A 23,443-nucleotide genomic window follows, 5' to 3' on the forward strand; every position below is an offset into this window, starting at 1 on the left:
ATTTTCAACTCAAACCCTAACGAGCTGACGATTTTAAAATTTGATTTGCGCCTTTATTTATGCAATATAAATGTTTATATAGCTACATTGCATGGTGGCTATTGCATACATTTAGGCGGAAATGTCGAGAAGCATCGCTGGCACTAGTGCAATTGTGCGAGTTTTCCGTTAAATATTTTCCTAGAACTTGCAGGCACACCACAATCAAAGGCTTCGAAATTTCTGGACGAAACGAAACACATGAGACAGCATAAACTGTCCAGCACATACGGTGTAAGGCACCAATACAATCGAGAGAACACCGTCTTTCTCAGTATTTTTCCAAATATTGATACGATTGATTATTGTATTCACAGATTCAGTTTCATTTCTTCTTGTGGTGAGTTCAGATCGTGCAGTGAAATCGCTATGATATTCTTTGTAGTTTGGTGAGCCTGTGAACGACGTCGTCGATCAAATTTAACATTATTTACTTTCAATCTTTATTCAACATGTTCGCGACCAAATTAATCATTTGGGCTTTATTATCCACACTTGCATATAAAAAAGATTGTGCTGTGCGTAATGAACATCGAAACATTATAGCGTCATTTGTTAGAAAACGCTTCTTCCACGTATGGTGCGTAGTGGTGCGCTGGTATAGTCTTTCAGTGTGATAGTGGTTCCGCTAGCAACTTATTTACCATTCCTACGTCCGCAATGATTTGGTATCTGGCATTGGCATCGGACATGGCCTGAGTGATACGCTATGTGCATGGCACTCAAAGTGTTTGAAATTAATTAAAAAAGGGCCGGTCAAAAAAGTGCAAAAAACATGATTTCGAGATGACCCCGACGTGATTTGAACACGCAACCTTCTGATCTGGAGTCAGACGCGCTACCGTTGCGCCACGGAGTCCTTGCCTCTGCTGCGGAGACAATACCGGTACAAATATCGAGTATCGTTTTCAAGCTGTAATATTGGATTGTTATTTTTCACAACCATTTAATATCGACGACTAAATGACTAAATGATCTATTCACTACTGATTTACTGGACTAATTTAAACAAAATGTTGTATGGTTGTAAATGGTTGTATGTTTTCCAGATTTATTTTTTTGTTTGCATTTTTTCTCAGGAATCACATGATTCGTATATTCACAATAAAGCCGTTGTTCAACAGCGAACGATGTGTTCCGTAGTCACAGCAGTACAGGTGTCCCCGAGATACGACTTTATTTGGGACCGAAAAAAATCCCAAAGCATAGCGTAAGTCGAATATTTGTCAATATAAAGTTTACACCCGAAGTTCAAGAGTCGAAATTATAATATCGTGTTTATTATTTAAAATAATGTTCGATAATGTATTAATTTTACTCCAAAAGTCGTTTACGCGATATAGATATTCAAAATCGGGTAGTTTGAGAATCTTTGTAAATTAGTATGTAACGATTATCAGCAAAAAATAGAAAAATATATCAATTTCTGCTCGATGATAACTTATAAATGTCGAAATCGTCGTAACTCGAGGGAGTCGTAACTGGGGGACGCCTGTATTTCGCAGTAAAAAGAAAAATCGATGATGACGTCATACGTGAACATGCGCGCAACAGGTATTGGTAGAACCATTAGGGTTGTAGAGTTCCCTCTCGCAACTGGCCCGGATAGCTCAGTCGGTAGAGCGTTGGACTTTTAATCCAACGGTCAAGGGTTCAAGTCCCTTTTCGGGCGACATATGTATTTCTTTTTTTAACATGTTGCTTGGTTACTGGTCATTATTCTTACTTCATTTTTTTTAATATCTCATAGATTACATTTACTCAGGTCTATAAATCACATTACCCAGCATAGGTTTGGTCAGGTCCATGCCACCGTCTAAGACGCCATACTTAGAGAGCACCAAATTAATAGATCGTCATAATACAATTGCAAGTTAAAATATCATTCAGGACGATCATTAATTGTATTATGATTGCATTATTATTACATCAGTTAGAGAATTATGCGAAGAAAAGTAAAAACAACAAATATGTGTGCATTCTGTAAGCACGAGTTTGAAACGTCACACAAACAGTCAATTCGCAGATTTTTTTTTACTAATTCTAATACTAAAGTTGAGTTAAGTAAAATGTTCATTACAACGACTGCTGATGATGACAGAAGAAGTTCAATGTTATTTTTACAATCAAAATTCAATACTTTAGCGTTTTTACATAATTCTCATGGTTATTTGTTAGATCCTAAAGATTTTTTGTTTGCCTGCGGATTTTGTTTTGTATTTGTTCCAGGAATTTTTTAGCGTCTTGAAATGTTATTTAAAATCTTGGAATGATGAAAACTACGTGAAGCCCTGTTAGTTGATTTTTATTTGGATGTTCAGTAGTTGATAGACTGTTCAATTAAAAGGCACCTGACACGGAAATAAATAATCTACTTGGAAACTCTAGCATCTGTGCACAGGACGCATACGATAAATATTTACTGTTTAAAAGAAGATAATAGACAAGTGTATTATAACTAAACATGTGTTTACAGATATAGTGAACAATGAAATACACTCGGAGTCCTTGTATGTATTTCATCCAAGAGGTGCCAGAGAAACTCGATACGGCTCTGCATTAATTTCATTAGAGTTATGAGCCATAGGTTGTAAAATTCTTTTTTTTTGCAGCTAAGTAAATGGTGCATGTATCTTCTAAGCAACGAAATTGTTGGTAGCTTCAATAGACCAATGATTGAGTCAAATGGACGGAAAACTTAGCATTCGTAAGTGTGCGTATTTGTGCTTGTACTTTGTGCTTATACTTAGCATTCGTAAGTGTGCGTATTTGTAACAAAATCATTGAAAAATCATTAAAAACATAGTTTCGTTCAACGTAACAATTTGATCACGTTAATAGTAAATAGAAAGAGTGAGCTTAAACTTCGATGCAATTTTCAATTTGACACCTTCACATGCAAAACGTTTCTCAGCAGTTCAGGTTTAACTAGAACTTTATGTTTCAGTGTCGATTAGAATTAGCAATATTGACTAGCCAGCAAAAATAAGTTTTCTCTATATATTTCTTCAACAAGCTCATGTCAGAAGTGGGATTCGAACCCACGCTTCACAAGTGTTCTCTACTCAGTTTGATCTTATATATCCCCATCCCCATCTGAGAATGATTCTAATTGATTCCTATATGCTATGATCAAGTAGAATCACAGGGAGATGGTTATACGAAGGATTTTAAACGGAAAGGAAAGCTACTTGTGAAATCCAGATCGCTCAACAACATACTCCTTCGGAGAAAAGCTATTCAAAGAGAGTTTAGGGCGTTTTTCAGTATGTATGACTTTAGACCTTCAGATACATCGAGAGATAGTAAGTATCGCATTATTGAACCATTTTGCAACAGCTAACAATGTGAATGCTCGGCTTTTGAGTCTGGTGCCTTAACCGCTCGGCCATCCTGACATGCTGCATTTGATCGTAACTATTGCGGCATAAAAATCAAACCCTAACGTTCACCTCTCTCTGAGCTGCCGTTCTGGATGGATAAAAGTACTCCGGCAGTGGTGGATAAAAATAAACTGAAATAGATTGTCCCGTCTTGGAAGGGTAGACGCTGGCATTCGGAAATGTGCGGCACCACCACTCAATAATTCTAAGCTTGCTTTGTTTCGAATGGTAACCAAGGGGAAATTGTTTTACCCAGGAACAACATGAAAAAGCTGTACAGGTTTAAGCTATGGAACAGTCATCTGGCTCCATAGCTCAGCTGGTTAGAGCGTCGTGCTAATAACGCGAAGGTCGTGAGTTCGATCCTCTCTGGAGCCACAACATACTTTTTTCTTTCTTTAGCTTCCATTGATACCTATATTTTGAAGTTATATAAAGAAATCTGCCAATCGACATTTCATGTATTCATTATAAATTGTTACATTGAAATGGTGCATCCACTTTAACCTAAAAGAGTAGATAGACTTCGTCGTATCGTGCCACATGATTTTGACCACTAACTTCAGAAATTCAAAACCAAACAGTCACTTTTTGCAAGAATGAGTGAACGCTTTTATACAAACAAATATTTTGGATGAGGACATGTTTACTACACTTTGCTCATACGCAAAGCGATCTGATTCGCTTCACAATTAGTTTGACTGTTCTGCCAAATGACATCATTGTATGAGCAAAGTGTAGTAAACATGTCCTCATCGAAAATATTTGTTTGTATAAAAGCGTTCACTCATTCTTGCAAAAAGTGACTGTTTGGTTTTGAAAGGTCTCATGACCTGATATCCATATAGTTTGGTTTTACTCAGTAAGTTGTCTATCAAAATAGTCCAATTGATAATTGATTGAAATCTATTTGCTTCTGTGAGTACATTTTGCTGCATTGAAAATCTTTGCTCTCATGCTTTTTAAATTAATTGATTTATTGATTAAAGTGGCAAAAAATACCGTGAATCCTACAAGCCGACATAATAAACAACGTCAATATTAGATAATAATAGATGTGTTTAACATTTACTTTAAAGTTATGTTTCTTTGGCAAAGATTTAAATAATATCTATATAGTACTTAACATGCTTTTCTCTTAATTTATTTCAAATCCTTCATCTTTGCAATTGATAACGGCCCATAGACGCTTTTTAAAATCGTTGCAGATTGCACGCTCAACTTTATCCGGCCTTTTTTTCGATCACCGCCAGAGTCCAGACAATCCATTTATTTGCCCGATTTCTTCTTTGGAACAACCGTGCCTGTCTTCTCGTATCGCTTGATAGTCGACGGTAGACAATATCTGGTTTCTGAATCTGAATTTGTGGCATACCTTGCAAATGCCAAATAGTTACTTATTCCCGTTTTGAATTCATTATGCAGTGGGACGCCATTCATCCGGCTCTCCCAATATCCATGTTGTTGTAAAATGACAGTTCAATACAAAGGTGACATTCCTTGATAAGGAGAATATTAAAAAAAATCGTTATTAAAGCACATTATCATCACTAAAAGCACTAAAATGCATGGCAAGTTTTAAATATAATTACTGTTATTTGTGTTATTGGAATATCCAGACGAGGTCGAAATCCGTTAACCCCGAATAAACGGCGTTCCACTGTAGTTTACTGAGAAACTGAACTGAACACCAAGTATACGTTTTGCACAATAAATTAATCTTTCAAAATATACATTTCTGTCAACACACAGTGACCAAAAACACAATACAGACCCACTAGAATAAATGTAGGCATAATAAATGCACTTCACGTAGCTACAATTATTGGACAACTTGTTTCAAGAGCTGTCAAAATTACTCGCTTATAAGAGGTAACTCGGGAATCACCTGTACAGATTTCTGTGTGGAGCGCAGAATATCCGGGCTCATCGAGACACGACCTCGTTCGGATACTCTAATTACACGAATAATGGGTTCATGTATTTTTTTTATCAAAAGTTCTTAAATTATTTTTTAAAGTTGCATATGATTAAATCTGTCAGTTTTTATAAATTTCAAGTTTGTGTAACGAACATCTTTCAAATTTTCATGAATTTCCGTGTTTTTCGTTATGTCAATGAGCTCTGATATCAGTTTGTTTTTTTCAATATTCGCCTCAGCTTGCAAAAATCACTGTTGTATTAAACTGTCGTTTTTCATTCACATGGATACAGGGACAGCCCAATAAGAAGTACTCGGATAAACGACATCCCACTGTATTTTCTTTCAATAGTTGTTGTTTGAATAGTTTATAGAGGCTTTGGCTCCAACGGAGTTCTTTCGCCTCTTGATTTCTTTCAATAGGCAAAAAATGTCGTCGAAAAATACTCCTCATCTCAAATAACAAATTCTACAAATTAATTAATTAATTACCTATCTAGGATGTAATTTCAAATTCAATAAACAGCCAACCGTACATTGAAGTTTATTTTTAATTTAACTGCATTTGAACGGGGTAAAAAACAAAAAAGGCATTGCAAATGCAAAGATATAGCATTGCTAAATGCAGATTTTGTAGTACTTTAGCTATATTACACATTTATAGTTTGGCCTTTTGTTGTAGCCACAATTTAATTGCTTGTGCCATCTAATTAAAGAAGCTCTGTTTAAGCATACTTGTATTTCAAATCAAACGAACTAGAAAAAAATAGGTGTAAGTTGAATGCTTATTTACTATTTAAACCATTAGTTTTAATTATTTGGACAAGGATATTGTTTTTCTGTTTCCTTACAGAAACAGAATCCTTCAAGATTTTATTGTGCTTTTAGCGACTTGATGTCACATGGCTCCATAGCTCAGCTGGTTAGAGCGTCGTGCTAATAACGCGAAGGTCGTGAGTTCGATCCTCTCTGGAGCCATAAGAACATTTTTTATCCCAATATTATTTAGATCTGATGATATTTTGCTTTTGATCGTTTAGCATACTTATGTTTCATTCAAATCAATAGCACACCAGTTCGTGATATCGTGATAAACGACTATGCAGATAATTTTGATCAGCACTCCCAACAGTTACCTTAACTTCGCCTGGAAATAACTCATGCAAAGAAAATTACACCTAAAATACATAGTTAACATGATTGTTAAAAATGTGTGTGTTTTATTAGAAATAGTACTTGTTTATGTTTTAATACTATTCCTTCACTTTTGAATGCGATCTTGAAATAACGGCTCATTATTCCATGGGAAACAAATGATAATAGCCAAGACCACGCCGCAACCCTATGCATCGCATCATTAGCGCATCATGCGGTCATGCGTCCAGCGAGAAATCTATCCAAGAGATACGACACAGCAGCACACGGGAAAACGATCATTAGTAGCAGGTAGCTGCAAAAGACCCTCGAATCATAATGAGAACCGCGACACGCGGTATAGCTTTGCATTATTAGCGACCGAAATGAAGACCGGACGGCTAAGAGCCATGCTTTCCATTTAGCGTGATTTAATTGCGACAAATATCGTTTTACCGCGTGCCGGAAATGTCCTTTTCGGATGAAAAATGTTGGGCGCAGGGAAAAAATATTAACGATATCAAAGTATTGTCCCTTCCCAAAATAATTGCTTCGTCGGTTTATGGTCAAGGGATTTGTTCTATTGTTTTGAAATCAAAGATCAAAACCAATTAGCAGAAGGAAAAATATATCTTATTCCATTGAGTACTGTTATAAAAACAGTCAATTAATATAAATCTTTACTTCGGATGCTTTGTATTATGCAAGCCAATTAAACTAATTATTAAAAAAAAAGAGAATGAAAATTTTTATGTGCCATCAATAAAATGTAGCAGTACTATATACAAAACTTTAATTTTGAGAATGTTTGACATGAGCGACATTCAATTGAAGTGAAGTGAAATAAGGAATGAAAAATTAAGTAAATAAAAAATAATAGATAAACAAACAAATAAAGAGAATAAATTAATAAGTTTCTATGATAATTCAAACGCATCATCGGCACCCACGCGTTTTTGTGCCTTGTTATCAAGAGGCGTCGGTGGTGTAATGGTCAGCATAGTTGCCTTCCAAGCAGTTGATCCGGGTTCGATTCCCGGCCGACGCACAAAATATTTTGTTTATTGTTTTGTGCCAACCACCTCCCTGTTTGCAAGCACCGTAAAACAACACGTAGTTTTCAAATGCTTATGGATGCTTCTGCTTCTAAGCTTCTGCGAAAAAGCAATAACAAAGCTGTGTAAACAATTGCACGTTTCTTTGAACATAGACGCACTGGAGCTGTGTTTATTTTGTGATATTTTTATTGATAATCAATTTCGAAAACAATCCACTGTATTTTATTAGCCAAACGCATGATGTGCTGTTTTGTAATCAATTTCGAATTGAATTGTAAGCTGTGTTTGGATTGTGTTAGGTTCTTCTTTTGATGATTGCTTAACGATACGAGCAATCAACCATAGAAGATCTTCAAAGTGTATCAGTTTTGGTTGATTGAATTTCAACCCATTACATATCAATCTTAGTTTTAGTAGAAATAATGAATAACACGACCACAGGACCACCGTTTGCACTAGCTGCTCGTCCACACAAAAAACACAAAACAATCTCAATGCTGCAATGCTGGGAAATGCTACAAGAACAAAGTAATACACACAAAGTAAACAAAACAGACGGCGTAAGTAGAACGCAAAAAATACTTCCTCCTTTTATCACAAACAACCAACGGAGCAGGAGAAGCCATCGATAGATTTGGTCCGGGGGCTCACATGCTGTTTTTTGCCCCGTCCGGCCGGTGTGGTTCGGTCTAACTTGTTTCTCGATCCCTTTATGTCTGCTAACCGAAGTCAGAGGATCGGTGGTTCTGTTGTGTTTGATGTTTGAATTTTGTTCGACGGGAATTTGGTCTGCAAATAAATATTTGCTAAAACGTGGTTGTTACTTTCCCGTGCGGCGAAGTACCTTCTCCACCGGTCGCAGCATCGATTTTGCAAAGCTATGAAAAGAGGAGCATACTTTTGGGGTGGCTTGTTTTTTTTTTCATTTTATTCTCCGATATGTACTGCCTAGAATGAAGGATTTTTTAATTCAATTCCACCTGCCCGTTCTCAACGACCTCCAATCTGTGCTGTTACTGGGTTTGAGGAGTATGAGCTTTTTTTAGCGTTTTTTTTTGTTCTGTTGTTGTTGTTGTTGTTGTTGTTGTTGTAGTTGATGATGATATTGTGGACGTTTTGTTGAGAACACTTCTTGCAAAAGGTATCACCACAGAAGCGCAGGAAACAGGGTAGCAGGCAATACAAACACACGGTTTGGGATGGGAATGGAATGAAATATGGACCACCGAATCACCGTGTGCAAAGGTGGCCTCCTCGCGCGGGTTCCAGCACAGAAACTGGCACGCGCACAATATAAACCAAAGCCTACCGTTTGTTTGAGCCACCGCAACACAAGTTCTAAAAAAAAGAAGGGAGAAACGCTAACGCAGCCGAGCAAATTGTAAACGGTGTGGTTACAATATAATTGAACACAAACATCACAGGATAAAAGACATGAATAACTCATACCAGTTCTCGCAGTACCATCGTCAGATGCCCTAACGAAAAGGTGGCCAAAGGCGGCGGCACCCGTATCCATCCGTTTGATATGGCACAGGCCGACCCGACCGAGATACTAGAACTGGTGGTGCGTTGTGTGCCATATCGCAAATGGTGGTGGGTCTACCTCTACAAATGCACGTTGCGTGGGGAATAGCACGGTGAAACAGCGCGAACTCCACTGTTTTAATATACTGTACAAAATCTTTGAGTTTTTTTTTAAATGTAAACATACGTGGTTGTATTGCATCCAAAATTACTTCACCTTCCCTGCTGACGTTTTTTCGTCTGTAGTACCGTCACAGTAATGTAATGAAAGGCAGACGGTTGTGATTGTGCTACAAAGGATTGTAGAAGAACGTTGCTCATCTATCACGAAATATAATGTTACACTATTAAAATTTTCAATTACAATGAACATAGTAAAAAAAATACTTCCAAATTACTCCAGGGATCTGACTGTGACTAGTATTTTGGTTGATTTTTGTTTGTTTCGAGAGTCAAGTGTTCTACATATGATTTAGGATTTGATATATGATTTAGGAAATAACACACTTCACATTATTGCACAAAAAAACCTTTTCTTTAGACATAATACGATTGTGGTTAAGCTAATGAAAAACTGTATCCATCACTATATTTAAACCTTACCAAATAAACGATAGTTTACTTACATTACATAGTACATTTATCATTAAAATAACATGAATTAAGTACTTATCTCTCCTGAATAAAAAATAATAAATGTTTTAATCGCTCAAGTTCCTTTTTAGTTGATAATTATTTTTTTTAGTATATCATATTCTAATTCAACGTACTCGAGTCCTCCTTTACTGTGTTTGTTGACACTGAATGTCAACCACCAATAGTTTTTTTTTTGTATATTATACATTATAATAACAGTTTTCAGTATAGCTTTTGAAAAAAGGAATACATTCCAATAGTAGTAGGGTAGTCTGATATCGATTGCTTCTGCTAACGCACGCTGGTCATAACCTTACTATTTGGACGGAAAATAGATTGCACCGGAGATAGCTTTGAACTAGCAAAATTATCATATTTATGAATCTTGTCTTCGCGACACAAGGGTTCATGGGCTAATACGCACCACTTAATGAAAATTGATTGTTTTCAATTGAAGTGCCCAATGATTGTTGATTTTATCCACTAATATAGTTCTTCTAATATGCGCTCTGTAATGGGATGGGATCCGAAGCCCTCCGAGGGATAACATAGGCTCTCCCATCCAACTCCTATTCCGACACGTCCTCGTCGTGCAGAGTGGTAACATGTGCCTTCATATATCCTAGCTTGGGTACACGGGCTAGATCCAACCCCTTGGGCGGATGGTGGCATATGGCGAGCCAGGAGGGGGGTGGGTATCCCGGGTAACTGGGTGCCTGAACGTCGGGGGGGCAACCCGACGCTAAATAAAACGGCCACGTGGGCGCAGGGCCAGTCACCCAGTCCCATGGAACAACTGACTACAGAAAGCATCAGAAGGATACGAAACGGACTTAACGATACAGACCCAACGCAATGCCCCCGGACAACGATTAAAATGGGCTCATGGAACGTACGCACTCTTAGCAAAGCCGGAGCCTTGAAACAACTTGATGACGCCCTAGCCACATTGAGCATGGACCTCGTAGCTCTACAAGAGATTCGGTGGCTAGGGAACGGTGTGCACAACAGGCGTGGTAAGCAATGCTACGATATTTACTACAGCTGCCACGACCGCCACCACGTGCTCGGAACGGGTTTCGCCGTAGGTCCCCGGCTGAAATCCGTAATCATAGATTTCAAGGCTATAAACGATAGGCTATGCACCCTGCGCATGCGAGGCAAATTTTTTAATATAAGCCTCATAAACGTTCAGGCCCCTACCGAAGATAAAGAGGAAGAGGAGAAGGACCTTTTTTACGGCCGCCTCGCTAGAACTATAGATGCGTGCCCCAGGCATGACCTCAAAATCATCCTGGGGGACTTCAACGCAAAAGTCGGTAGGGAGCCAATGTACCGCCAATACACTGGCTGTCACAGTCTGCATGAGCACAGTAACGATAATGGTAGTAGATTGGTCCAGTTCGCCGCAGCGAACAATCTGGTTGTAGGAAGTACCAAATTTGCGCGGAGGGACATCCACAAAATGACGTGGGCGCACCCGGATGGCGAATCCTTCAACCAGATCGACCACGTGTTAATAATCCGCCGACGACAGTCGAGCCTGTTAAACGTCAGAACTTATCGAGGAGCCAATATCGATTCCGATCACTACTTGGTTGGCTTAGTGATACGTTGTAGAGTCGCCCGCCCCCGCACCAAAGGGGGCGGAGAAAACACGCAGCCTCGGCTCAACACGGACTCTCTAAGGGACGTTACTGTCCAACAGGAATTCAAAGCCGCTTTAGACGAGTCTCTACTACCAGAAAACAGATATGAAACTACGAGCGAGAGGTGGAACGCTCTAAAAACAAAAATAATAAACTGTGCAAGAAATATACTCCCACCACGTCGTGGCAACACCAAATCTGGCTGGTTCGACGATGAATGCAGACAAGTGACCGAACGTAAGAATACTGCATACCGAGCAATGCAGCAACGGCATAGAACGCGGGCATGCGCAGAGGAATATTCACGGCTCAGACGCGAAGAGAAACGAGTTCACCGCTCTAAGAAGCATGCTTTGGAAGAGCAAAACATGCGGGAACTCGAGCAAACCAGAGAGGCGTACGGACCGACACGAAAGTTTTACCAAGCGATAGCAGGTCACCGAAACAACGTGGTACCTAAGGTAACCTGCTGTCGCAACAAGGATGGAGATCTGGTTAGTAACCAGCCAGAGGTCCTCTCGCGGTGGGCTCAGTACTTTGATGAATTACTCAACGACCAGTTAAACGAACAGCTAGAAGCGCCACTAGCAGATAGTGTCATGCTACTGCCACCTAGCATAGAAGAAACACGAAAGGCTATCCGTCGGCTGAAAAATAACAAGGCACCCGGAACCGACGGAATTGCAGCTGAACTGGTCAAGAATGGAGGTGCACGACTAGAAAACGAGATTCATCAAATTGTTACTGAGGTGTGGGATAGCGAATCGATGCCTTGTGATTGGAATCTCGGCATCATCTACCCCGTATACAAGAAGGGAGACAGGTTGGACTGCAACAACTACAGGGGTATTACGGTGTTGAATACCGCCTATAAAATATTCTCCCTGATCCTTCAGGATCGCCTTGTCCCGCACGTCGAAGAGATAGTAGGAAACGATCAAAGAGGATTCCGAAACGGAAAATCAACCACTGATCAGATCTTCACCATGCGGCAGATCTTGGAGAAGATGGCTGAATACAAAAACGACACATACCATCTCTTCATAGACTTCAAAGCCGCATACGATAGCATAGCCAGGGTAAAACTGTACGACGCTATGAGCTCATTTGGAATCCCGGCCAAACTGATAAGGCTAGTTAGAATGACTATGACCAACGTCACATGCCAGGTGAGGGTGGATGGAAAACTCTCAGGACCTTTTGCTACCACCAAAGGTCTGCGCCAGGGGGACGGGCTTGCCTGTCTCCTATTCAACTTGGCGCTAGAGAGGGCCATCCGCGACTCGAGGGTGGAGACTACGGGAACCATCTTCTATAAGTCAACCCAGATCCTGGCATACGCTGATGATATAGACATCATTGGTCTGCGGCTCTCCTATGTAGCAGAAGCCTACCAAGGGATTGAGCAGGCGGCAGAGAGCCTCGGATTGCAGATAAACGAGGCAAAGACCAAACTGATGGTGGCAACATCAGCGGACCTACCAATAAATAATCCGAATCTACGTAGGTGTGACGTACAGATAGGTGAACGCACTTTTGAAGTCGTCCCACAATTCACCTATCTTGGGTCAAAGGTCAGCAACGACAACAGCATGGAAGCTGAGTTGCGCGCAAGGATGCTGGCTGCCAACCGGTCATTCTACAGCCTGAAAAAGCAGTTTACCTCAAAGAACCTGTCGCGACGGACGAAGCTGGGACTATATAGTACCTATATAGTACCAGTACTCACATACGCCTCTGAGACATGGACACTGTCCAAATCTGACGAAACCCTCTTAGCCGCGTTCGAGAGGAAGATGCTCAGAAGGATACTTGGCCCCGTATGTGTGGAAGGACAATGGAGGAGCCGCTATAATGACGAGCTATACGAGATGTACGGCGACCTCACTGTCGTACAGCGTATAAAGCTCGCCAGGCTCCGGTGGGCTGGCCATGTTATACGCATGGAAACGGACGACCCAGCCCGTAAAGTCTTTTTAGGCCGTCCACAAGGACAGAGGAGGCGTGGTAGGCCCAAATTGAGGTGGCAAGATGGCGTGGAGGCGTCCGCCATTAAGGCCGGGATAACGGACTGGCAGACGAAGGCGCGAGACCGTGAGCGGTTTCGGACACTCCTGAGGCAGGCCAAGACCGCAAAGCGGTTGTAGTGCCGGATAAGTAAGTAAGTAATATGGTACATTCTTAACGACAAGCTTATTTGCAATTTAAAGCTATCATTCTAAATAACAGAACTGTGTATTCTACCTATTAAAATTACATCAACACGTGTCCGAACATATGAAGTTTTTGTTTTCTGAATATTTTATGCTTCTGCACATGTGGAGCTGTAAAACTCTCAGAACGACCATGTTTTTGTTCTTTATTGACAGCTGACTACTTTTTTCGCCCCAAAAACGCGTTTTTCATATGATACTAGGAAAGATGCATTCTGTCCCAGAGGTCCATATTATCCCAGTAACCCCTACCAGCCGTTAAACAGCAGTTCTCTGAGTTGGTTTGGGGAGGTAATTATATCGACACATGATAGATTGCCATTGTTATTCATTGATAGACGGACAGCCAACTAAACAAGTAGTATTATTTGCAACACGTTTTCAAATACGATTTGAAGCCTTACTCTAAAATTCTTTTTCAAAAGGACAGTCCTGATTTCAACAGCATTCAACTTCAGCCCATAAGGCTCCAATAGTTCAGGAATGGCTTAAGGAGAATTTGCTTTATTTATCAGGTCATATGAATGATCAGCAGTAGCCCGAGATTTGTACGCATTTGACTTCAGTATTTGGTGAAATATTAATGAACTATTAATATTGATGAAAGTGTGCATGTGGATTGGAATAACTTTATAAAGCATTTACGGGTCGTTTTCAAATAAATAGGAAAAGGTTGGAACACAACTAAGTAAAGATGTTGTAGACATGCATACAATAGATAAATACATTATGGTTTGAATTTTATGACATAAACAAGAAGCATTACTTTTACGTAGTCACTCTGTATAAATAATATACAGATTCGTACCAACATCAAAACTAATGAAACTGCAACATTTAACTAGCGCTCGGGTAGCAATCGTATAAAACATCAGACTTGACCAAACTTAAGACTTATATGGCGGTGCACCGTCAGATATCTCGAACAAACAAGACAAACATCGTTTCGAACCAGTCGAATTTCATACGTTTTTCATGTTCAATATCTGCCAGCATGCCAGCATGAATAAAACATAAAGTGGTTTTTAAATTACATTTCCAGATAAAAAGTAGAATTGCTTTAGATAAAACGATGTATAATTCCAAAGTTGTTACAAAGGGTGATGGTGACATAATATCTAATCTGATGACTTGAACATAAACTGCACATAAAAATGTTTTCAGAATGCATGACGATTTGCGTCATTAGGACGGTAACAGCTGTCCAAGGCAACGCGCACGGATGATGCACTAATTGCGCATCAAGTCCTATTTAAAATGCAACCGGCAACAACTTATAGGTACGGTGAATGTGAATGCGTTAAGCAAAACCCAGAAACGATGTGCTTGGCAAAAAAATCACATTGAATCATAATTACTCGTCCGCTGCCTCAAATGTGTTCTTCCGTGTCCTTCGAGAAGCGTATGCATCTGTTAGAAACGACAATCTTGCTTTCATACTATGTCTTATTTATCCATTTGTGAGCTAAATTGCTCGTTAATGTGTACACCATTTCTACCCATTGGAGGAAAAAAGGGAGCTAATTTGATTTCTATTGCGTCAAGCTTATAACGGAGGAAATTTCTGAGAGGTGTGTTGATTGTGTGAAATAACGTGCATGTGATATGCATGTAATTAAATAATGTAATCGCGCTTTTTACATTTCGTTTATACCCAACTAACAAAATTGGCATGCTTTCTCATTCTACCCAATAGATCAGTAAACCTGAGAGAGCGAGAAAGCATGTCGATTTTGTCGCTTGGGTAGTTTTTGCATCAAAGAGTATTAAGTAAGAGGTTAATCAGCACTGAGATGATATTGTATGACGTTGCAAACGTATTAAAACATATCAACGACTAACATTTTGAACATACCGTATCCCAACCGACGGCAAACTGTTCGTACATGTTAGCTAAGTGTTAATTGTAACGGACAGGGGAAAATAAATTAACTTCTTACGGGAGTACATCCACTGAAATAGCAACCACCAAAGTACAACCATCGTGTGTGTATGTGTGTGTGTGTGGCGTTTGAGTGCCCGGAGGTAGCATAACATAAGAGTCCAAAGCGATGAAGAACGATCGGGTTCGATGCTAGTCCATTCTCCGGTGACCCTAGGGGGTTTCTAGGCGTGTCATTTTTTTCTTTCTTTTTTCCATTTTCCACATCACAAGGCAATTTGAAGAGTAACGTAAAAAATGAAAGAAAATACATGCAACATCTAATGGGAAAGGAGGGCTCTTTTTGTTACAAAAATGTGCAAATGACATGCAAACCGGCGGCTATCATTTTTCTTCTCCAATCGAGCTTGCAGACTTTCTCGGGACAGTCGCATGAACTGAAGAGGTTAAACCTCCCCTCGCCAACATGTAGCGGGGAAAAGTAAAGCCATTTTCGCCAGTGTCCTCGATTGTAGGCAAAATTTGAGTCTTTCTAAGCTACATTATGTAAAGCAGTGCTCCTCAACCTTTTTAGGATCTCGGATCACTTGGCTTTGAAAATAGACCGACATTTTTTAGACACAGTTCAAAGTTCTTGATCAAAAATATATTTTAATCTTGTTCTAGACATGCCCATTGAAAATTCAATCCTAATGGTGTACACAGAAATGCACGATATGTATAATAATAAGCTTTTCCTTTTCTAAAATAAATTCTTTTGCGGGCCACGTCTGTTAACGCCACGGACCACAGGTTGGTGACCACTGCTGTAATGCATCCTTCCAAGGAGAGTTAGTCCTTGGTCCGGTACAAACTTCCAATAGCTTACGTTATGTTTCAAAGTCCACGTTCAGGGTGAGAAGGTTCTATACTGGAGTTCGGAAGATGTGTGTGTGTGTGTGTGTGTGTGTGTGTGTGTGTGTGTGTGTGTGTGTGTGTGAAGGTAAAAAGAACATGAGCAGAAAACATGACAGCCAAAACCGAGCAAAGGCTTCCTACTACACTCCCGGCAACATTTGCTTTCAGGAAAATTAAAAATTAGACATCATGATATAAGGCCTCAAAGATAAAGGCACTACCTTCAAAACAGTCTTCCAGTTGGACAGAGACTGTTGCATGATACTGGCGTATTGTTTTGCAATTCCGTTTTTATCCCTTGAATATATATATTTTTAAAATGGCTACGTGTAAATACAGAGAATGTTTAGTTTGGCCTATCTATTAGTATTGTAGGGCCAACTTCAGCTAAAATTTTGTAAAGAATTAGTTCAATTATCCGAATAAAATAATCAACTGTTTCTCACTGCACGTTCCCCAAAACTGTAGAAAATCATCAGCAAAGAGGAGAAGAGTTTGTAAAAGGATATAGAGGGTAAACTAATAAATGTATTTTCATCAAGTGCGCCACACCGCGTCAGGTATCGATTGATAGAATCGAATGTGCTCGAGCTATGGTTAAGCTATTGATGGTACACAAAAAACACTCGATTTTGAAGAGAGAAAGTTTTGGCAAGAAAACACTTGACTTTACGCGTGATAGTGTGGTGGTAATATGATCCAGAGCCACTTTGACTTTCTCACAGTAGCTCGAACTCCATAGATTTCGAACGAGAGCTTGTGCTATTTGATCAGAAATCCTTAATATGCGAGATCGACGGTTTTGGTACAAACAAACGAAAAAAGCCACGTGACGATAATGTAATGAGTCAATGACACTTTTTCACACCCGGTATGATGTATGATGTAGGTGATGTATTTGCGTTGATGAAAAGCAATTTTCTTGAGAGGTGTGTTGTACCTTATCAGACAAAAAGTTTCGGTCTGTGAAGATCGAAGTAAATCGGTAGGTATGAAATTGGAAGGAAAAGCTCCTCATCGCAAATTTCGTACGCAAAGTTTTGTAATGGTGGAGTTTTTCCTAACCTTAGTTAAATGGAGACGCAGCGAAAGAATGATGGAGAAAAAGGGGGCATTAGCTCAGCCAGTCAACGTGTCTTGCCAGTCACTTAGTCCCAACTCTCCCGTACGTTATGTTGCACAGAGCCGCCTTGTATGAACAGAAGGAGATACAAACTTTTTCGACGGTTTTTATGTGTATATATGTATATATTTGAATGGTGTTGTGTGTTTGTTTATGTGGGCGTGTGTGTTGGAAAACAAAGCAATACATAATGATTTATACAAAGCAAAGGGAAAGCTGTAGGCAGTAGAAGCCAGTAGGATAGGCGTGCGGTAAGACACAGAAGCAATGATAAAGCAAAGCACATTTACCACATCATAGGAAGGGAGATGAACTGAGCTGGTGGTTTTTGGACCATAGACTTACCTCGCTACAAGATAAAACTTTTCTGTCAGAGCGTAGGCGGTTATTTTCTTCTTCTATGTTTTTAATTCGTCTCTCTCAACACGGCGTTAGTACGTTTGGTGTTATCCCTGAAATTGAAAAGAAAAACAAGAACGAAAATGATTATTACAAGAAAGGGATAAGCAACACATTGTACATTTTTTTACTACGCTTTAGGGCGTGTTGAACGTATTAGTGTGTATGTTTTGTTTGGTTTAATTTATGAAATGGAAGTGTCACAGTTGGCACAGAGAATTGAGGTTTGGAAATGATGGATAAAAGTTATAAGGCTTGTTGGCTGTCGGAAAAGTGTTATGATCAACGGATTAGAAATGAGAAGAAAAAAGGAAGGTATTTAAATACTTTCCGCAAGTACGCGTGTATATTGTAACGAACGGTAAAACAGAGAGCGCTCTATGATACAATTTATAAGCTACATGTTCGGTATGTCATCGAACGAATCACGGTTGCACTCTTGTACAGTTTCACAAATGTTTCTAATCGCCAGATGCAAAAATGCAGAGGCTCTTCGGTTAGGCATGGCTTGCAAATTGTGAATCATATTGCACTATGTTGCATTTGGAAAGACATCAGAACATCAAACTCCACCGCATTCTGCAGAACAATACGTCCAACGACCTGTCATAAACAAGAGGTATCTGAAGATAGCCAGCAAACCCGAACTGATTGGAACCAATCTGATCAGAAAAGGGATAAAAAGGAGCGGTAGGGCAAGATTCGGAGCTCTTAAACCAACTAGCGGGAAAAACTAAATAAAAATTTGGCGCGTTCCTATAATAAATGCATGGCAAAGAATTTCACCAGTTTTTGGTTGTTTTCGTTTTCTAACTAAGACCTTATAGCGAAGCCTGTCTAATAGGATGCATAAGAGCATATAAATGTTTTGTTACAACATTTTGCTAATATCGTTACTTAAATTAGATACTTTGAAACAAATACCTTACAAACATCATCCAATTATATGTGCATACATTCGCTAATTGATTTTTTTTTTCCTCGATCGGAACATCATTTTAACAGCCAATATTTTTCAGAATAAAACAAATATTAATGCAGGTATTACTCCACTTTTAAACTCTCTCGTTCGTTCACAGTCAACACCAGGGATAAAATTTACATGTTTTAAGTATTTGAAACAAACTGCGGCTATGCGGAAACATCGCCACAAATAAGCTAACCACCTCCGACCGACGTAAGAGCGCACCGTAACCTCTATTAAAAATGCTTCATTGGTTTTTCGCTAGTTCCCGAGGCTCAATTCGTTTGTTTCCAATTTTGCTCTACCCGCCGCGCTTCCTGTGTTTATGGCATGGTTCTAGTAGTCAGCTAGAAAGGTAAGGCTTAGCAAAATGCTGGTGATTCGCGCTACAAGGTTGCTAATTTGCTCAAGCTCTCCAACTACACCGCTAGCATGTTTGCCCGGGAACTGATTGCGCCCGCCAACCCAGGGGGGAAGTCATGGAGTCGCCGAGCTTTTACCGTACATCCTTATCACGGGTAGCCAGGTTTCGGAAGTTAACCTCAAACAACCCATCCGGACCTCTTTTGTATCATGAACGCTGAAATGATGCTGCTGTGCACGGTATGTTTTTTGTTGTTGCTTGAGATGGGATGGGTGGGAGAAATGAGGAAGGCTGTGTGCTGGGAGGGGGATGGGGGATTAATCGAGCGAATGAAAAGACGGAAATAGCACACAAATGTACTGTAAGAAAAAGGATTGCGTTAGTAAAGGTGCCTTGCACAACCTCGAGCGAATGCTGTACAACATCTTTATCCTGTCCGGGTTGGTGCTCAAGAGCGCGCCACAGCAAAGCAATCGGAGAAGGGACTGTACCGGTTGGAAGAATAGAGTTCACTAAAAACACGGAAAAATGGACATGCTGAGCTTGTACCGAAAGTTGTGCGGATGCGTACCGGCTGAATAAGTGGTCGGGTGCAGATTGACCAACAAAACCACCCACCGGTGCTTTTGTCTGTTGCTGCTACACCGACCTGGCCGAGTTTGTAGAACCATGTCAGTAGCAGCCAACCGAACTTCGCGTGTGCTTGGAGGTGAATGGTAGAGCGAAAAAAAAATGCTCCAACGCCAAGTAGTTTGCAAAACAGGATAATGAATATTTTCACAGCACTCCAACGGATGGGGCTCGTATCTAGTGAGGCACTCCAAATCAAGCGAATTAATTTTTTAATTTCGCTCGTCAAGCGCTACAGTTACTGTATTCGTTGGAAGCGTTGTGCAGGTCGTTGGGTGGTTAAGCGTGAAAATGTCAGTAAAAAGAAGCATCGTTCCTGCCTGTATGCGACAGATAGTTGGTAAAACCGGAACACGATGCCACAAGCTCGCTCAGCACAAGCTATATTCGACATTATCCGCGATGAGATGCGGCCTTCGCGTGAGTTTGACTGCGTGAGTGATGGATCGTCTCACCGATACGACCATCGATTTTAACGGTTGTGCAAAGCTTGCTGATAGTTCTACCCCTTTGCTGCCGGAAAGATAGCAGCAACATGATAAAAAAAAATCTACGCAGCACAAGGATGTATTGCTCACCGCATGTTTACCCACTGGCGGACGCTCTCTACATGTGGCAGAGGAGAAGGTGAATAAATGAGGGTACTAATTATTATTAATTAATTACATCGCAACGACCGTAGCCATCGGTTGGCCAGTATCGCAGCTGCGGGGGAAAAAAGCACCACGTATGCTGACAGAAGCATGCAAACATATTTTCGGTCTGTTCTTTCTCTACTCTACACCGGCCTTACAGGCACTCATGCCTGGCGGGGTAGATTGAACTGTCGACAACAGTTTACTAAAACAACGTGTGGCCGGTTGTGTGGAAGCTATGGTTTGATGTTTTTGAAATAATGTTTACTGTTAAAGAACAACACGCAGCAGCAGAAAAGAAAAACAACATGATTTCTACATTTGCATCCATGGTGGGATGGACAAAAACACCATTCGACACAAAAGAAGCACAAACACTTTATGTTATTAACACATATTTGGAGTGGCGGAAACATCGAATGTTTCTCTAAATTCAGTCAGATAAAAAAGTTTTTAAGAGTTCTTTAAAATCTGTTGTGAAAAAAACTGCTAAAGAGTGGCATTTTTAAATAAATGAAGACATATAAAATTCTGCATCTTTACTCACTAGCGCAAGAACACACTGGCAATATAAAATAGTATTCGTATAGAAACTGTTTGAATTCATCGAAATAAACACCAGTCAAATGAACAAAGAACTCACAGCACATATAATATTACGAAATAATAGTATTAGCTCAAGACAAAACAATGGCCCACACTTCAAAAGTATTCAAAAGTAAAATAATAGAGTAGTAATATAAACTAATTAATTTAAATAGTAAAGGAATCAAACACAATTTTTGGTTTGGCTTTGTTGGTTGACGTTTAACGTATAGAAAAAATGCACATTTTTATTTCCCCCACTAAATAATACTTACTTTAAGCATATCATTATCATAGCATAAGTTTGATATTCTTTCAACATTAATGCGATAATATCCTCTTCTTTCATCTATCTTCACTGGGTATCGTAAAATAAAACGCAATACAATAGACACAACTCGTATTTTAATACGTTTAATATGTTCAATTCAATAATGAGTCAAACATTCTCTTCTATTTTTTTTAATATGGAGAGGAGGGTTTCTCGATATTATATTACAACGTTATAAATGGTTCAATTTAATTGAATGTAATTTAAGAAATCTATGTTGCTTTATTTTAGCGTATATAACGCCCCTCTATTCATTATATTATTCAATATTTTATAGACTTTTTTTTAATTTTACAAATTCCGAAAATAATTCTATTCATGTTACCTATTTCTTCATACACATCAAATTTGATTTTTATCATGCTTCTAGTACAAGCTAATGGAAAGTCTTCGTATTTTTTCGTATTTTCTGAGCTTTAGTTTTCGTATGTTGTGAAATGTAATGTCTCCGGGATAACCGAAAAGTCACTACCCTTTTATTAAAACACCCTTAATATGATTTTCGTCATTTTCGACTTAAAAGGAGGTCGTTATACACGCTAAAATACAGTATTTGTTTTATTAAAATTAAAAATAAACCCGGCGGTGTTGTGAATGCAGCAGAACCCCGGTCAACCATGTGGACTCCGTAGCGCAACGGTAGCGCGTCTGACTCCAGATCAGAAGGTTGCGTGTTCAAATCACGTCGGGGTCAATACTGATAGCTTTTTAACTGTTTTGTTAAAGCATTTCATTTGGGTTTATTTCATAATAAATTGAACATTATGTTTGCAATGTGACTTGTGCACCGATGACTGATGCACTGAAAGTTAATTTCAAATGATCCGTTGCTCGCTGCTTTTACTAGAGTATTGTTGTTTCGAACAAAGGAACCATAAGTGAAAGCGCATGGAAAAGTCTTAATTTTTGCACTGTGCGTTAAATCAATCTCGTGAAAGTTATTAAATAAAACCAGTTATCCAAACGTACCTTAAAAAACAATTTAGGGGGTTTGCGCGATCATATGCTATGTATGGTATCTGTGTGAAATTCAATTAAACAGCATTTTTTTCTTCCATATGCTTAATTTAATTCTAGTGCGGGGACCGTTAACAATATTTAAGAGATTGTAACATTTTTTAGTGAATCAACAGAAACACATGGAAATTATGTACAATTCCATTTTATCTTATTTTGGTTACGATAGCATTATGTAAGAAGTATGTTTCAAAATTCACGTGCTTTAAGCATGTAGATTTGATTGACGACTTGTGTCGTAAATAACCGGTTTTAAGAAGGAGTCAGTTTAAAATGAGGACAGCGTTTATACCCCTTTGCAAGATGTCTTTCAAACACTGAAGTCTTTTTCTATTTGCATCAAAATTTATTTTCTGTTCTTCCACATGATTTTCAACACGCCACAAAAAATTGTCAAACTCACTCAGTCCAACTTGTGCCGTGTGAAAGAACGGAAATTTTATTTTAAATACGGCGTATGGCTTGCATTTTATATTTTACATAATTTATAAAATGTCCGTTATAATTTGTGGTCCATGTTCATTATTCTAGTACGTCATTCGAAGAGTGAAGAAAAATCAAACGTTCGACCTAGTTACAGGTTGTTCAATAACAGATCAGCCTTTTTGCAGATAGCACCACACAGCACGAAGAATGACGGATGGATGATAATGTTAATTATGTTACATCAGGCAGCCTATGTTATGCATACACCGTATAGTGTTTTACTGAGTTCAACCGTACCGTCAAACGCTTACTCACCCAGCCACTTGTTTAACGATTTCTAACTGCTTCTCCGAAATGCAGCGTTAGAGTAGTACCGTCGCCACGTACACGTGTGTACCATGCCATAACGATGATTAGTTAAAAGTCAAACAATTTGCTTTTGTTTTTTTTCGGGGGATAAGCTATATGAGAAACTGTTCACTCAAACTGCCTGCCCGGCCACGGCTGTTACGAAAGTTAGCGAAAGCTGACGAGTTGGATTGTTTTTACGAGCACCATTTGCTCACTGTGCGTTACCAATTGAGTGCTGTTCGAACATCGGCACTCCGCAATACTTAACGAAACACGCAG

General features: G+C 39.4%; 1 protein-coding gene and 6 non-coding genes across 7 annotated transcripts in view; 5 read left to right on the forward strand and 2 right to left on the reverse strand.

The window, feature by feature from the left end:
- Nucleotides 1-23,443, reverse strand: part of LOC121603709 (polypyrimidine tract-binding protein 1) — a 265,540-nt gene that overhangs the window by 228,256 nt on the left and 13,841 nt on the right. The window contains exon 2 of the mRNA XM_041932849.1: nucleotides 17,808-17,914. The gene's annotated coding sequence lies outside the window, so the exon portion shown is untranslated. The remainder of the gene's footprint in view (nucleotides 1-17,807; nucleotides 17,915-23,443) is intronic.
- Nucleotides 827-898, reverse strand: Trnaw-cca. Its single transcript has one exon. It is a non-coding gene; the product is annotated as a tRNA-Trp (tRNA).
- Nucleotides 1,639-1,711, forward strand: Trnak-uuu. Its single transcript has one exon. It is a non-coding gene; the product is annotated as a tRNA-Lys (tRNA).
- On the forward strand, nucleotides 3,727-3,800 carry Trnai-aau. Its single transcript has one exon. It is a non-coding gene; the product is annotated as a tRNA-Ile (tRNA).
- On the forward strand, nucleotides 6,248-6,321 carry Trnai-aau. The gene has a single exon. It is a non-coding gene; the product is annotated as a tRNA-Ile (tRNA).
- Nucleotides 7,454-7,525, forward strand: Trnag-ucc. Its single transcript has one exon. It is a non-coding gene; the product is annotated as a tRNA-Gly (tRNA).
- On the forward strand, nucleotides 21,993-22,064 carry Trnaw-cca. Its single transcript has one exon. It is a non-coding gene; the product is annotated as a tRNA-Trp (tRNA).

The sequence above is a fragment of the Anopheles merus genome, chromosome 2R, assembly GCF_017562075.2.
Source record: "Anopheles merus strain MAF chromosome 2R, AmerM5.1, whole genome shotgun sequence".
Classification (NCBI taxonomy): Eukaryota; Metazoa; Arthropoda; class Insecta; order Diptera; family Culicidae; genus Anopheles; species Anopheles merus.